This window comes from Lygodium microphyllum, chromosome 18 (assembly GCF_053477565.2).
Source record: "Lygodium microphyllum isolate KBCC chromosome 18, Lygodium_microphyllum_v1.1.10, whole genome shotgun sequence".
Taxonomy (NCBI): Eukaryota; Viridiplantae; Streptophyta; class Polypodiopsida; order Schizaeales; family Lygodiaceae; genus Lygodium; species Lygodium microphyllum.
Window position 1 is genome coordinate 13058594 of NC_141152.1, and position 18992 is coordinate 13077585.

Genomic DNA, 18992 nt, shown 5'->3' on the forward strand with positions numbered 1-18992 from the left:
TGTAAAAAAAAAGTGGCCCACCAATAGAACTCCCGAGGAGAATTCACATTTGTTGGGATTGAGAGAACTTCCATACTCTTGGCATCAATCAAAATACTACTCCAAGTGTCCCTAATGCTAGAAAAGTAGATTGAAGATATAGAAATCATCTAGATATATCTCAATGAAATCATACATGTGGTTTTGAAATGCAGCCGTCATGACTCATTGGAAGATAGCACGAGCATTACAAAATCCAAATGGCATCAACATATGGACACATAAGTACCCCATTCTATTGTGAATGTTGTCTTGGATTAGTCTTCTTTTGTAATTTGCACTTAATTATATCCACTAAATCCATCCAGCAATAAGGAATAGAGTTCATGTGTAACCACTCTGTCTAACAGTTGATTGGTGAAGGGGTAGGGAAATGATATTTCTTTGTGTTGGAATTTAGCTTATGGAAATCCACACACATCTGCAACTTTCCATTCTTCTTTGGTATGACTAGAATGCGTGAATTCCATTCATTATTGACCCTACTGGGTAGATGAATTCAGTCTCCAAGAGCTTCAACTTAGCTAGGGTAGAATAATTAGGATTCATATAACTATGACACTATCATACTACAGGCTTGCCATCAGGTTCTAAGTCAATGTGATATTGACATATCAATGCCCTTCAAGTATTTATAAGACTATTTAAATACATCCAAGTTCTCCTTCAACAGGTTATGAAGAGTCAATAACTCCTCTTTTCGAAGACTACTGCCCACTTTGAGATGTTGTTCCATGCTATCTGCATTAATAAAAGTTAACAACTTTTCACTTTCTATCGATCTGATGAAGGTTCCATGGATAGCTTTTGGATACAGGTTTGACTCCTTCAAGGGAGTAACTTCTTCCTCTAATACTCCACTAGAATCATCTTTCTTTGCTTTTAGTTTGAAATCCTTTTGTATGCTAAAATGGTATGCGGGTTGTCTCTTATGTGGGTTGTGGGATACTCACTTCTTGACTTGAGGACTCATTTTTTAAGGATATCTAGAAATGTAGCATAACAAGGACCTTCTAAGGCTCATTTTTGCTGTGGGTTTGGTGCTTATTGGCATGGTTCATCATCATTATCCTTTCTAGAAACTAGTGATATAGGGCAACAATCTATGGCAATGGAGTGCTCTGCATCATACTATCATGTACTATACTACTCTATGGATCTATTGGAAGCTTGAACTTGGTATCTTTTGTAGGTGGAATACATTCTTTATGAACCATATATTCTCCTTTGTTGGCTTCTATTATTTCTACTAATTTTAATTCTACTAGATTGGAGGCAGGGGCATTTAATTCTTCCATTGGTTAGCCATGGGATTAGCCTTGACAAGGACTAGAATGGGATTGTCTTTAGTAGTGTGGCCTTCTTCTTTGCAAAGGATTTGTAATCAATGGACCTTCTAGGGTTTAAACAATTTAGGGAGATGTGACCTTTCTCTCCACATTTGTAACATTCGAGTTCAGGTCTATGTTTACCACCTTACTATCTTTTCCTCCTATAACTTTGGGAGAGAAACCTCCTTGGATCAATATTAGGGCCAAACTCTTTGGGCTTTGGGTCAATATCTTGGGTTTTTATCTTAGATTCTAGTAGGTTGAACATTTCTTCTTTATCTTTCTTCCTTTTGTCATGCATCTCCTTTAGAGAGAAGATGTTCTTTGTGTGATTCTTTCTTAAGTTATAAGAGCAAAAAACTCCAAGGATGGTTGGCTTTCGGGCACATTGAGTAGCTAAATGCCTTGCTTGATGGTACTTTTCACACCAAGTATTTGATCACATGATATCTCTTCCTACTCCTATAGTGTTGGGTATACTACTAGCAATATTCACTTTTAGGGTCTATAATTGTTATGTGGTTACATCTATTAGCTCTTTCTTGATGTTGGAAATTGGGCTGGACAAGTAATCCTTCAAATTTTTTTACCTTGGAGTACTTGTAGTGGGGTTTTGGGGAGTGTTTGTAATCGCACCATAGATTGGTTGGGTCGATATAGAGGATCCTCCATTCTAATTCTGATTCATGGCTCTTTTTTGGACTATTGGCTATTAACTCCAGGTAGTAGGGTTCTATTGTTGGGATTGATTTGCCATTAGGAAAACTATTTGAGGCCATTGTTGTTGTGGTTGGACCATCATTAGAGGCACTATTTATGGCCATTGTGGATTCGGTACACTATGCCGGCATTGTTGGCATCTATGGGTAAGGGCAGGCAACAGTCCTTGGGACTACATTAGGTGGATACACCATTCTTAGCATTGGATGAGGTAGGACTTCTCTTCATAATGTCATAAACAGTCTTACTTCAACTTTATCATACAATCTTGCACCTTCCATTGTAGCTTACAAATTAGCTAGTCTTCTCAATTCCATGAACTTGTGAATCTCTTGTTATAAGCCACTAAGGAAGACTCTCTTTAGGATGCCTTCATCCAAGTTATGATTGATCTATCTCTTTAGTATGGATTTTAATCTAGAGACATGCTTTTACTCGTTCTCTAGAGGACTTAGTCAAATTCATGAACTCTTTCTGCATCCAATCTTTAAAATCTCCACACTTGAATTTAGTGAGAAAGACCACCTTTAATTTTTCCCACATGTCAAAAGTTCATGTTACTTGTCTCTCATACCATTGAAACACTACATTTTTAAAAGTGGCAAGAAATATCACCAATCAATTCTCAAGGGTTATGGCATTATTGGCCACACAGGCTACAATGAGCTCCGCTACATAAAGATTGGATTCTTCATTGTAATCTCCCTTGAAAATTGGAAATGGAACTACATTTGTTAGCCTGTCAACAATATTTCTAAGATGGATCTAGCTATGAAGGGGACCTTGATTTGCCATTGGCACTTCTGTGAAGAGTGTACAAGGGCATCAAAGGAGGCTTCTCCTACTAGCTCACTCTCAGCTTTGGTTTTTGCCTTCTATCTTCTCATTTTCTGACTGTTTAGGAAACTTTATGGTGTCATTAAAATAAACATTCGCATAGGACCTCTAGATTCATTCTGCTGCTTGTCTTCTTATAGAAGACTCTCTCGTAAACAGTTCTTCTACTTCTTTCTTTTCACAATCTCTAAATTCGGCTTTCATGCCACTATAGAGAGGAATGTATTCTATTCTAAAGATATCAAAATTTATTCTTTTGAGAATTACCATAGTGCCACCATTTTGATTGTGCTAATTTTGGAGAGTTTCAATGGCATAGGTTGTGAATTATACTCTATCTACTAGCTTCTAGTGGGTTGCCAATTAGACAAAGAGAAGGTTGTCAATGCACTAGGCATCCCATGTATTCTATTATTATGCATCTATGAATAGGTTCCAACTCTTTTCTTTCGTATTCTCTTGGACCCCCACTGATCACAACTCCTAGAGCTTCTTCATAATCTCCCACTTGAGAATGTCTACAAACTCCTCAATGAAAGCCAAATCTTTCATTGATGTTCATTCTCTTTGTTCTTTGTTCTTCAGTTTTCTCCCAAATAGGTTGACATAAAAATGCACGTTTTTGTTGCTTTTGTAGATAGGGGGAACAATTCATCACACAAGGTCTGTATCAAGATAGCATTGTGCTCTCACAATTGGGGAATGAGTATCTTGAAGAAAGTGGCTTTGCCTATGAATTCTACCGATTATTTTGTGGCACTTGGAATTTTACAATCTTTTGTGCTTCTTTTCTCTTCAACAGTGTTGTGTCCTTCATTTCCAACATTGTATAGGTGCTTGTTGATGGTAGTTTTCTCCACTTGCGCACCAAGACATGAAGCTCTATAGAAAATACCTAGGAACTAGAAAAAAGACTCTTATTTTCTCTTCAACAGTGTTGTGTCCCCCATTTTCAGCATTCTATATGTGCTTGTTGATGGCTGTTTTCTCCACTTATGCACCAAGACATAAAGCTCTATAGAAAATACCCATGAACTAGAAAAAATACTACAATAAAATCTATCTTGTATCATTAAGAAGCCACATCTTTGTTACTTCATATTGCCAAACAAGAGAAACAACAAGAGTAACATGAATAGCTCTACACAACATCATAAAATGAATCTCTTATGTATTTATCTTTAATAAATTTTCATTATTATGCATCAATTACCAAGAAAAAACAAAGTTATACCTAATTTTGAATGAAATTAATCACATAGACTTCATTCATTATGATTCATTGTTCTTCATCTTTCAATATCTCATTATCTCTCACGTGAATGCATAGTTTCAGCCTCTAAAATGGCTATCTTTCTCTCTCAATCACACCCTTAACCATTCATACATCATATCCACTTGAAATAAATATAGATGACACTCAATAATACTCTCTTGTTTGTAGAGTTTCCCTCCAAAAGATATGCTTGATCCAAAGAGGTAACATAGGCACTATAGTGACTTTTCAAAGCTCACTATGGTCACTATCACTTCAATCTTCACTTCAAGTCTTCAATCTACATCTTTACCTCTTTGAGATATAAAGAGCTTCCATTCTTTGCTTTCCAATATTAGGAAACTTTCCTAAGCTAAATATTCATCCTACAAAATAAACAGAAGACAATATAGTATGAAGAAGCTCAACAAAACAATAAAAACTATCAACAAAACATCATAAAATCTCATAACTCAAACCAAAACCATTCATATACTTAATCACACTAGAACCTAGTAAATCATAATCTCAACCTCTAAAAAAGTAAAAGGAAAATAGACTCAAACAATCATCATTCGTGCATAATAGAACCAATCAAGCATACCATAGTATCTAACATAACATCATAACTCAATCAAAAATCAATATGAGCTTCTCAAATACATCTAATCCATTCTAAAGCACTTTAAAACACCATTAAAAATCGTTTATTTTATCAATTTGACCATAAAGTTGATCATTAAACACCAAAAAATCAACAAAAAACAACAAAGCATCAAGTCATTTTAGTCCTCAACATGAGTTACTAATAATGCATTGAGTATAGAGTAATAAACTCTAAGTGCAGTGATGCCTAGAGTGGTTATGGGTTACACACAAGGAAATTTTACAAGTTTTCATAAGAATCACAAGTATGTGTGAATACACACTATTATACATGGCTCGGGACACATGTGATAGCTCGGGTTTTCTTGCACTTTGAGATATGTAGCTCGAGTGTATAGGAAGTGTATATGCACTTAGGTGATTAAGGGTTATCCTAGTACTTGGGTGATGTCTATGGGTATGTTGATATGTGTGAAAGATGGTTCAATGCAACATGGATGTCTATGTGTGTGTAGGTGTATTTGATAGACGCTCAATGTGTATGAGTGAATGAATGATGTTCTACCAATGCAAATGTTAACTAGGCTACTATATTACATGGTTGTGGCTACACAATAGGGTTATTGAAATGCACTAGACATGTGGAGATAAATTCATAGTGTATGTTGTTGATGCACTATGTGTCATGTTTTAGTATCTATGGTTATGCAATGGTCCAAAGTGGATGCATGGTATTGTCAAATGTAAACAAGGTGAGCTATGAATAGATGGATGCACAATAGGTTATGGCCCACCTTTGGGTGCCTAATGGGTTCCTAAGGCCCTACATATGCAAGGCGGGAATATAATGTGGTAATGTAAAAATGCGTGATACAGAATTTATGTGTAAAAAATGTAATGTATTTGTGCTTATGCAAGGTTGGATGCACTTTGGTGGATGCACACAATTGTGAACGTATTATGGTAGATGCACATAATAGTGGATGCTCTGTGGTGGCTGTCTAAGAGTAGATGCTCCAAATGGATGCACTGAGTGAATTAAGATGTGTGCTATGTTAATGTGAGTGATTCTTTTGATAGGTGCTCAGGCATATGCACTACAAGAGGATTTGTGTGTACGTGAAGTGATTTATCACTAGGGATGCACTATGGTCTTTGAGTTGAGTGCATACTGCACTAAGGTTACACTATGTGTACATGTGGTGTGCTACTATGTGAGTACAGTGGTTACTTATGGATGCATGGTGTGTTGTGCTAGGTGGATGCATTGGGTGGTTGCACTATATGACTTGATGTATGCACACAAGGTGAAGGTGGATGTAATAAGGTGGTGTGATGGATGCCCCTAATAATGAGTATATGAGTAGAGATCCACATGGATGCACATGCATAGTGTGTGACCAAGGTACCCTACCCTTCTCACACTTCTTGCTATCATTCCTTCTTATAGGTTAGATCCAAGGTATGAAGAGGGGGAGGAGGCTATGGATGCTCAGTGTGCAAGATGCCTTGTGTGTTCATGTGAATCATGGTTGCAAGATATGTGTGTGCAAGTAGATGCATTGTGTGCAAATAGCGAGATGCACAATGTACTCTGTGTGTGTGTGTGTTACTCATGAGAATGGATGCACATAGTACACAATGGTTTTATGAGTGTGTCACTATGAGAAGGGTGGATATATAGTGGGGTAATGTGGGATGCACAATTGGTGTGGTTGGCTACATAATCATGGTAAATATGGTGAGTGGATACACCTGTGTATTATGAAAGAGTGGTTCCACTAGGGATTGCAAATGGATGCACAAAGTTCTTTGATTGCATAGAATGTGCACTGTGAGATGTAATTGAATGGGTGCACTATTCGTGACTACTAGTGGTTTTAAATGTTGGAATGGATGCACAATGCACAATGGGATACACTATATGTGCAAATGGATGCACTATATATAGTGTGTGGTATGCAAACACATAGATGCACACACATAGTTGGTCACCAGGATGCCCCCTCCTATCTCACTTCCCATTATCCTTTCTTCCTATAAGTTGGTGGACTTATGTTGGAAGGAGGGATATGAGGATCTTGGATGCACACCTCTGAGTGATGTGCCTTGTGTGTATCAATGTGGTTATGTGTGTTTAGAAATGTAGTACAATTATATATGTGCATTTTGTGGATTGATGCATTGTGTTAATGAATGAGCTAGGTGAAGTCATTATACGCGAATGCATAGCGGTGCACACAGATTGCCTTCCTCTTTTGTCACTTCCCATAGTCCTTCCTTCCAATAGGGACTTAAGGTTGTGGAGAAGAGAAGGGTAGACATGTGTGTATAGTGGTGCGTGTGTGAGGCACTATGTGTGTGTAAGTGTGGGTGAAGGATAAACTGTGTCACAATGGCATGGATGGAACACAAGGTGCAATGTTCATCATTAAATACTCAAAAACTATATCAAGCATATGTACTATTAAGAAGGTTGAGGCATGTAGTCTATTGCATGTGTGCATCCATACATCTAGGTGCAATAGTGGTGCATCTGGCATCAACCAATCTTGTCATTCCTACTAATCCTCCCTCCCTATAGGTTGGATGGACAAGTGTATGAGAAGGTGAACCCTATGCTCACATGACTGCACATAAGTGCAAGTGGATGCATGAAAAGTATGCTCATAGAGAAAGATAACCCCTTTTTCAATTAATCAAAAGAAATTAATGACACAAGTCTTTGTTTACTAACATACAAAATAAGCGCAAGACATTAAATGTGTCATTTGAGAGTGGATATACAAGTTGATCCCTTTAATGCTAATACATACACCTTAGCCACATAGGATACAATTAATCTACAAGCATGTGTAGTGCAAGGCTACTAGTGACTTCCTCCTTGACTTTGGTGCACTCTCACCCCACCAGGATGGGAAAGAGGTGTGTGCAACTTAGGAAGGGCCCAAGCACTTGTGCACCAACCTCTTGTCAAAAACTCAATGCATGGAGATATTAAAACCTACCTCGGTTGGTCAAGGCTTCAGCTATGCTCTAGTCATGCTGCTCCTCCCAATCAATGGCTCTTCGCTTTCTCAATGGTGCCTTCTTCTCCTCCTTGCCTTGTGATGATGTTGGAGATGTCCCAGGTGGGGGCGATGACGAAGAATATGATGTTGATAGTAAGGGTGATGGTTAGGATGACATGTATCGTGAGAATTTATGATTGATGAAGAAGATAATGTTGTTAATGTTGTTGATGACGATGATGATGATGAGAGGATAAGGGGTATGGTGTTGCAGCATGAGGTCCATAAGCGAATGGTGATGGTTATGATGCTAATGATGACATGGTCCAAGACCAATTCGTGGCTAGGAACGTGATAATAGTGATGAAGATGATTATTAGGAACTTGATGATTATGATGAAGATGGGTATGAGATGCACTGCATACTGTAGGAACCTAATGATGGTGATGAAGATGATTATTAGCAACTTGATGATTATGATGAAGATGGGTATGAGGCGTGCTGCATGTTGTAGTCAATGGGTTTCCATGGGATCGATGAAATGAGGATAAGTAACTTGTGGTTCATTTTGTCTTTTGTCCAGCATGGCGGTGGGGGACTGCCGATGGAAGCTGGTTCTAGGGGGTGCCTACATACAATAATTTTTTAAATTGAAATTAAAAAATAATAAATCTTTGAATGAAGGCCTGAGGTGTTGGTAACACCATTGCAGTGCGTGCGTGGGGGTCTTGGGTTCAATTCCTGGATCCAAGGGTTCACCAAAATCGAATTTGGGTTTTATTATTTCACTTTTTTAAAAGATAACTTCAATTTTTTTTCTAAGGGGTGCACGTGACGTTTACACTAGGGCCTCTTGGTCATGCCTCACAAAGGACAAAATGGAGCACAAGTTATTTATCCTGATCCAATGACTTGAGCCATAGTGCAACAAGCGCTCACTAGAGGTGGCATGGACGTAGCTACAATGCAACAGCCACACGCTGGTGGTGGCACGGAGCTTCTCGAGGGGCAAAGGTGGCAGTACAACAAGAAGGCAAGGAGTGAGGGTGATGATGAAGATGAGAAAGGTGAAGGTGAAGAAGAAGAAGAAGATGATGATGATGAATGATGAGGGGGAGGGGGAGGAGCGGGAGGAGGAGGAGTTGCACACCACGTTTGTGGAGAAGGGAGGCCTTCTTTTTTAGAAGGCCCTTCCTTCAAAAGTAGAATGCTTACCTCTTTTCTTCTTCTTCTTTTTGAATAAGGGGCCATCCAAGAGCCCTCTCATGTGCAAGAAGACTCCCCCTCTCTTAGACCTTTGCATGCATGGATCCACGAGTTTTCAAGAGGCTTCCCTTCCTATCACACATGCTCCCTTTGTGCTTTTCCTCTTCTACCCAACAAGTTTCTCTTCACCCATGATACAAGCACGTGTATCATCATTGTAAGTTCAAAAATACTTAAAATAAGAATTTCTTTTGTGCAATATCTCTTATAACCTTCTTTTTCACTTTTTATCCTTTCTTGAAGCGCTAAAGAGAAGGCTATTGATTCTATGTCCTAAAAGGAAAAAATTGAAGGGAAAAAAATGTGTGTTTTAAGCTTGTGTACTTCCCATATCCATTGCAAAATAATACAAAGTTAGATTTGTTATATCCATTACAAAATAATACAAAATGAATCTTACTATTTTTTGCACATGTTTCAAAGTTGCTTCTCAAACACCCCTCCTATTCTGTAGTAAAAAACTATATGAGCAACTCATGGTCAATATGCCCTTTATCCTAGCAATAGAACCAAAGTGTTGAGCAACACCCACTCAACATCTTGGGACCATTGGACACACACCTATTCATTCAAGACCTTCAATGTACAAAATCCTTGGATGAGCTCTCACCTAGACACTCTCAAGTTAATCAAGATCCGTTGTATTGAGTGTTGCAAAGCATACCTCCAACCATGAAGGTCGAATATGCAAGCTCCAAAACCTAAGCGAGTGTTCTTTTGCTCCTCACCCCTCTATAAACTTTGTCATGCAAGGAGAAAGAATGTGCAAGGCATGAGAGAGTACTTGAGAGGAGGAAACATGCTTCATTCCCTTAGTCCATCACTTCACGCTCTCACTTTTTTCCCTCAATCCCTCACTCTCCCTCACTTCCTCTCACAAAGACAAACGGAAGAGAGCAAATACTAGAATTTTGCACACATATTAATAACCTTTTCCATTATTTTCCAACTCTTTTAAAAAAAAATTGGGCTAGGGTTTTCCCTTGACCCTTGGGCATCCTACCCATCCTTTTGGCTTTATATCGGTCTTCTCCCTTTAGCATGTATCTAACCTATGTTTCTATGTTGAGTGCCTCTTGAGAAAAAGATATATTTTTGCATAGGAGGGAGCCCAACTCTCAATACATGGGATAAAATTAATACAAAATTTCAAAAAAATTGTGAGCTTACACATTCTTTCCTTGTATCTTTGTAAATTGTTAACATGGATTTCCACGGGTGAATCTTCATAGCAAAGCCTCATCATGATGTAATACATTTGGCTACTAGAAATAATTTGAATAAAGATGTTTCTTTCCTTTCAACATGTGAAAAAAAACTATAGTGTTTGAAGAAAAACTTAAGTTGAAATATCAGTTAGTTATATATATGCATACTAAACTAGTTCTTATGAATGATCAATCAGGACATTCCAACCATCATTGATCTTATTGAATTGTAAGAGAAAATTATGCTAATTAAAAGTGACCATGTAGATCGTCGATGTGCATGAATCCTAATGTACCTCATCAAGGATAAGATATTTTTTTGAGATAAGACACAAAACTGAATGCCAAAAATTAACTATAGTTCTAAGTAGTGAGTAATAAATCACCGTCCACCTCTAGAGCCAACCAAAAGCAAGCCAGTATGTTAGGTCATGTTGAGGTCTAGTTGTTGGACTTGGGGTAGCATAAGAAGGCCATGGAGTTTGAGTGACAATAAGGTGGGACATTGAGAGCCAAGTCTACATAAACACATACTCAAGTGCAAGGTATGGGAAGTCCCCTTGAATAAAGGTGCAGGTTACCAACCATGATAAGGGTGCCACCACCAATATCACTTGATACCAACATCTCTTGCACCATCACCTCTTTAACAATATATTTATTTAGATTTTTGGTATCCTTTATATTTAAAAAAAGTTTGCAATAAAAATAGACTTTATTTTTAAAAATTTAAGTATGATAAATTTTTTAAAACACCACAAAATTTATATAATAAAAGTGGTCTTACATTGAAGGTCACAAATAGCTAGTGCAATTATAAACCAACTCTAGTAACATGAGTTTGTTCTAGTTGAGCATCTCTTCTCTAAGTGGTTTTGTACACATATTTAAAGGAAACTCCTTGGAATTACTAGAAAGGCATAAACTTATTATCTTTGAATAGTATTTTACTAGAATACTTCTATTAAGAGTGCAAAGTTGCCAGTCCAATGCTAGCCACCTGAAAGTCATCAATCCACGTAGCCTTAAAAAATACCAATATCCAAAATGCTAGCATTGGAGTACAAGACACTTGCATACAACAATCAAATATGTTGTAAATGGATAGCATGTTGTTGAGGTCACAAATGCAAACAACATCACACATCAAATGAAGATCACGATAGCAAATGCAAATTTCATAGCAAATGAATATCACGACAACAAATCCTATACTATCCATCTCATTTACCTTCTCTTCTCATTCCACTTCACTCCTCCTAAAAATTTATCTTCTTCTTCTCACCCTTCCCTAATCCACTCTCTCCTTTTCTTATGGAAAATAATTCATACCAAAGGATTAAAATTTTCTACTTGCTTTCACCCCATCACCTTCTTTACTCTCATCTTACCTTCCAACACCATGCAACCAACAACAATACAAGCACATTGTTTAATTTCTAAAGGCTCAAACATGCCTTATGCATAATGCAAAGCACATGTGTTTCTTCTTTGTTTATATAAATTACATACATAGTAGACTGATTTGCCCAAAATCAATCTCTAATCATTGCTACTCCACATTCCATCCCTCACCCCAATCTTCTCTTTCATTTTTGTCTCATGAACTACCACCAAGAGGAGAGAGTAATAGTAGTTTTTAATCAAACCATCAAATTCGACAGTGAAGGCGGTAATTCAAAGCGTGAAAATTTAGAAAGATAATGTCAAGTTATGTTGCCATGGGTATTCATAGCCTCTCATGGCCTTCTTAGCCTCCTCTCCACATCTTCACATCACTGTGCCTCCCCACCCCTTTTTTTTGCATTAAAAAAAACCCCCTCATCGTGTGAATTTCTTTTTGGGGGGGCCAAGGATCACACCTGCCCACTAGTAACCCTTTTACACTAGTTTTGCCCTTCCCCTCTTGGACATCCACTTTCTTGGCAATATCTTCTACGTCCGACATCCAGATCACAATCAAAAAATTCCTAATTGTTTATCTAAGACTCTTGCACTACCTAGCACTTATGTTTGTTGGTCTCACTGCTCAAAAAATTTGTAAATTTTTGAAACCATTGTGGGGTTCATCTTCAGATAGACTTTAAAACCCTTCTTCCAATAACATTTTAAAGCATTAGATCTACCTCTGCTACTTTTACTAGGGCCATATTTCACTTTAAAATGGTTATTTAATTTGGCCTAAACAATTGCTCTCATTGGTGACCAAGGGATAGGGCGACTCAACCTGCCAAATACACAAATTGATTTGCACACACATAAAACATAACAAGCGTAAAGTTTCCTTAACTAAAGTACACAACATAACACAGGACGACACAACTCTCACCCTACCCCTTGAAAAAAATCAAGGCATGAATCCCACAAGGGATAGGCCAAGCATAATCTAACAAAGAGATCAAGAGCTAGTTGCTAACTAACTGCTCCAATACAAACCGGCTAAATGATCTATCAAAGAGGTCATCCTAAGTGGTGGTCTGATCCACCTACTTAGACCTAGGATAATTGGACTAGAAACTTCTACTAGGCAAGTACTCCTATAGCTTAATCCACTTGTATTCATATATTTTCTCATTTTTCTCATTCTCTATTCTTCATTATTTGTTACTCTGATGCGTAAAAAGGGGGGAGGTGAGCATATTGTAACCCAAGGAGAATATCGCATCCACCTCAATATCCAAGAACCTATCAAGCTCTCATGAGGTAACACTAAATCATTTTTTCCTGCTCACTTTTATTTTTGCTCCAACTATCCTTATTTTATTTTAGCTGTATTTTGTTTAAAAGAAAAGAAATTAAAAAGGAAAGACACCACATGGACTAAACATAAGAAGCTTCCACATAGCAATCGGCTCCCTCCAGGTGCTTCTTCAAACTTGTCTAGTGTTGCACTAAAACAAAGAACCATCGAATGCACCTACACCAACTAGATACATGGCCCTCTTGGCCTAATGAAATATACCATTTATATTCAAAACAATTAGTCGTTTTGGTCTAAAGTAATAAATCAATATAACTTATATCACATCTCTCCTCATAATGGTATTGGACATGCAACAAGATGCTCCACTCCAAGGAGAAAGTAGGACTCCTAGCCCTAAACTAGGTGCATCAAATTATGACCTATACCTCCTACATATCCAGTAAGAGATATGCACATAACATGTTATTTAACAAGCCTATGAGTCTAGTATAATAATGGTAGATGGATCTTGGCTACTTTTTGTGCCTCTTTTCATAATTATGATAATTGAAGTTCAGTATATTTGGAGAGTGAACCAAGGGTTCCATGCCACCTTCTTCATTGAAACCTATAGTGATACTTGTTAGGATACTCAAGTAGTGATGGAACGACCTTAATTTTCCAAAAAAACATTCTGTCTTCTTACTCCATCACTTCATACATACCCTTTGCTCCGCCAAACTAGCGTCCCTGATAGTATGCTTGTTCTAGATATGGGTTCTCCAAATAGGAAATTAGCTACTCCATCAACCAATTTGACCTCTCTTGTAGGTTTCAAATCAACATGAAATAAACTTGGGCATTTATCTCATCAGTATACTTATAAATAATAAGGTTTAATCTTGTTAAGATTAATCTTCTCCTTAAATTTCATATCGTGTAAACTTTCTAATAATTTGATGGACTTATTTTTATATATTCTAACTTTCCCCCTTAGGCTTTAATTCTCCAAGAAAAAGATCCCTACACATATCATAGTACAAGAATAATTGTCCTTTTGTAAAGGTGTACTCCTTTGCTTTCACATCATAAAACTATTTCATATGATGCTTGGCCACCTCCTAATGTAATAAACTTTGCATCTTAAGCTCATCAAGATGTGCTAAGGTTGTACAACATCCGAGAAGTGCATCTTCATCTCCCAAAGAATCATTGATAGTGAATCTTATTGTAGATAACTCAATCTCAAGGGGCAATATACACTCCTCTCCATAGAATTATTTAAACGAGGTGTGGTTGATAGATCATTTCAAGGACATGTTATACACCTATATAGCCACATATAATTTCTTGTCCCAATCTCTTTTTTTTTCTAAAATGATATTTGACAAGATTCCCACAAGTTTCTTATTGGTACTTTTAACTTGTCCATTCATTTATGGATTGTAAGGTGTCGTTTTATTATACTTAATCTACCAACAGTCAAGCTTTTGATCACCTTATTCAAGAAATGAGTTCCACAATTGAAAACCAACTCCTTTGATGGACCAAACTTACAAATTATATATTCAAGAAGAAAGCTAGCAGTCTCCTTTGTATCATCCTTTCTCATCGCTCGTGCTTTTGACCATTTCATAAAATAGTCAATCGCTACTATGATATACCTCTTATGTGTAGAGGACAATGTGGTAACTCGACCTACAAAGTCAATGCCCCACTTTTCGAATGGTAATAAAGCCCTAATAGAAGTCAATAGACACTTTTGATTCTCTTTGCTCTCATGTTTCTGATATATGTTACATCTCTTTATATATGTAAATTCATCTTGAAAGATGAATAGCCACCAATATCTGGCTCTTAAGGCTTTCTCTGCAATCAACTATCTAGGAAAGTGCCCTCCACAAGCGAAGTCATGACACTTTTCCAAAGATGAATGGAACTTCATCAGGCATAGCGCATCAATGATAAACATTGTCTACCCATTGCCAATGTTATTTAATTTTTCTTTTATCAGCCTTAAACGAAGAGGCTCCAATCGCTCCTATGGATAGATAATGCATTATTGTAGTATACCAGGATGAAATGGATGCCTATCTATTTTAAACAGACCCTCAAGGCCGCTAACTTTAGTCAATAGCTCTTTCGGCTCCGAGAAGTCTACAAGACATTCTACAATGCCTTGCAATCTCCATGGCTTGCTCTTAACCTCGTAATAGAGTTTTTACAATGTGATTAACCACTTTGCTGGGTGATTAGGTGCTTACAACTTATTTAATAGTAACCTCAAACCTTCTATATTTGTATAAAATAATACCTTCTCATACAAATTATAGTACCTAAATTTCTTCATGGCAAAGACCATCCTCAAGCACAATTTTTCCATATATTATAATTAATTTCAAACACACCCAAATTGCGACTAGAGAATGCAATCAAGGTGGTACCATTCCTCATCCCATATATAAGCTAAGCAACAATTGATACTACACATCATGGCTATCCAAAACACATAGAACATCACCTCTTTTAAGTGCTTTCAAGACCGATGCTTTAGCCAATTCTTGCTTCACATTCTCAAAGGATATTTCGCATATATTACTCCAACTAAACAAACATTTGAACAATAATAAATTTGTCAATGGCAACATCCTCTAAACTAGTGCATTAATGAATCATTGGCAATATGCAACTAATGATAGAAAACTATGCACTTCCTTGGGGTATTGTAGCAGTGGACTAATAGCAACAATGATTGTAATCTTTTCTAGATCAATCACAATGTTGGTCAAACTAACTACATGGCCCAAAAGTAATCCATAGGATACTTCAAAGGCACATTTTTTGGGATTTAGACCAATTTAAAACTTCTCACAATACTCAAAATATTTCCTCAAAATTATGAACTGTCTATCCTAAGTGGTAGCTACTCCCAGATCATCAATGAAAACTTTTAGATCTTCTAAGAAAATGTCACAGAAAGTTTTGTCAGTCATGTGTTACCAAGAACCCACTAAGAATCGATGCATAACATAATCTGAAGGCCATGATATGATACGCAAAGGTTCCAAGCACAATTATGAATGTCGTCTTTAATTTATCTTCCTCCGTGATGGCCATTTGATTGTAGTGGAAAAAAAAATCCACAAATGGGTATATATCCCTACTTGCTAGTTGATCTAGGATTTGATCAATGAATGGCAATGGATAATAATTCTTAACTATTTGTTTGTTGAGCTCTCTAAAATCAATGTAAAGCTGGATTTGATTAGTCTTTTTTTTCCTGATAACCACCAGCAAATACCACTCTATGTATTGCATAAAAAATATCAAGCCATTCTTAATAATTTTTGTAGCTCATCAAATATCCCATCCCTTAACTCAAAAGGCATGTATCTCACTTTCTACCAAACAAGTCGATTATCCTATTTCAAGGGAATAGTATGCATAGTTAAACTGGCTGGAATACCCCTCAATTTATCATAACTCGATGAAAATATATCACAGAATTTCTAGATTGAGGGCATATAATTCTTCCTTTCTTCCATGCTAAGCATAGACCCTAATTTGATTGGTCGCAAATCATTCAAGAACCAAGGTCTATCTCTATCACATCCGCATCTCTGATTCTATCGTGAGCTTCTACAGGCTTGTTTAGAGTTACCTTGTAGACAGATATCTTCCATAGTAGACTCCTCTCTTGGTATATCACTCGATGAAGTCTCACTATCAAAAGGCCCCTCTGATGCATCTAATTCCATTGAGGATATGGATATTCTCTCGCTTTAGCATGATTCTAGGTAAGCATTTGACTTGACAGTCGAATTGCAAGATCCATGCCCTTCATAATAGAACTTGGTAGCTTGGCTACTCTACAAACCTAATGACCCTAGCATCTAAGATACATTGATGTTAGCAAAAATTACATGGACTTTAGTAATACAACCTTTCGGTTGTCTCAAACTATCACCAACCATCCTTAGAATTGTGAAGATATCTTTTTGGATCTCTAATCCTGGCCTCACCATCAATTCTAAGCTCATAATATTAATAGAGAATCCTATATCCACAATGGCATGGTGCACCAATACATCATTAACATAAGCTGGCACCCTTGTGTAATGTTTTTTTGTATGCTCAAACTAGTCATCACCAATATGGGCTATACCCAAGGGTTCAATAATATACTATTGCAAAGGATCTTCTTAAACTCCTTACGCACTACCTAGGATAGTTTAATTAGCTGCAAGAGGTTAACATCAAACTTAACCTTACAAAGAGAACTTGCTATATCAAATTTCTGAAAGCTAGCAATATCTCTCTTCTCCTACCAAACCTTCCGCTCTCTTGGTTGCTTTATAGGCTTAGGCGCCTCTTTCTTGGCCTTCACTTTCTTCTTTGACAGCTCCTTATTTAGGTCTACTTTGCCGTCAATAGCCTTCAAAGGACCACCTTATATGTTAGGGCTAAGAATTTGCTTTCCATTATTATCCTATTTAGGGATTCTCTTAATAGGTTTTACTCAATCTTTATCTCCCTCTTTGGCCTTTTAACCTCTCATAATTGCTCATAAATCAGTGGTATTAACACACACTACTTTAATCAAACTTACGCCATTGCTACTAGGCAGTTCTTCCACAACAACCTTTCCTCTCTACAAGATCTGCTTCGGTCCCTCATCTTGTTGAAGATCATTGCCTTGTCCTCACTAATTAATAGGAACTGGATCTCTACTTCCTTACTGAAGGGAACTTATCTTGCTCCAACAAGTATTGACTAAGTTGCTAGACTTCCCCCATATGTCACATTTAACATTGGGACAATTTCAAGGGAAGTGTTGATCACCATTCTTCAATAATCATGTTGATGTAATGGTTCATCATATCCTTTTCCTCAACAATATTTGATATACAGGATTTGTAACCAATGGTATCCAAAGCTATCTCCCCATTAGGTTTTATGATCTCTAAAGTGGTTGTTGAGTGGATAGACCCCACCCTTAGTTTACGGTGGAGCCTTGCTTGCTAACCATACACATTGTGGATCTTGGTTGGGCAACATTTGGCCCTACATGTGTGTTGGTATTTGAGGCAATCATTGATTTAAAATCCCTTAACTTTGACCCATGATATTATTGGGTGGTGTAGGTATTGAGTTATATCATGTTAGTACCACATTTGACACCATCCCAATCATTGAGAGAGCTTGCCCTCTTGCTGCATGGGTAGTGTGAATTCTTGACTTGACTCCCTCTACTACTATTATAGCTGTAGTGGATCATGAAATCCAACCCTCTTAAGAAGAATTACAACTGATCGGTAGGGGATAATTGGATAGTATTACCCAAACACCAAAAGACTTCATATAGCTTTTGGACATATGCTATTACTCTCTCATTGAATTCTTGTCGAGTCTCATTTAGGACACGCAACCAGTGTTGGCTCCCCTTTTTAGGAGAGAACTCTCTATGAAACACAGTGTAGAACGTTTGCATAGTGGCAATTGAATGTGCCACAAGTCAATAGTACCACTAGGCTGCATTTTCCTTCAAAGTCATGCTAAAAATCATCAAATCATGTACTTCCTTATCAACTTGACAGTTAAACATAAGTTTTTGGAAGACTCTAATATGTAATTCTACATCTTCGTTTGGACTTTCATTAAAAATAGGCAACGAATACCCTATAGGGAGTAGAGCTAGCATGGCCCCTGGGATTCATATTGCTTGAGGAAAATTTGAGAATAGTTGTGCCATCCCTATGGATATATAAATAGGCTTAGGAGAGTCAAATACGATGCTGATAATGGGACCACTAGATGGTGGTGTTGATCCATCACTTCAGCTGTGGTCTAAGAACCAACTTTAGGTGTTAAGGGTAAGCTACCACTTTTGTGTGTAGTGGGACTACTCTTCCTATGAGAGGCAATAAGCCTTCTAACTTTAAGAGATACTAGACTAGTATGGTCCAAGGAGTATTTGCACAATTTTTTTTTTCACATTTCCTTGGTCATTCTTCATGTTGCTCTCCTTGAATTTG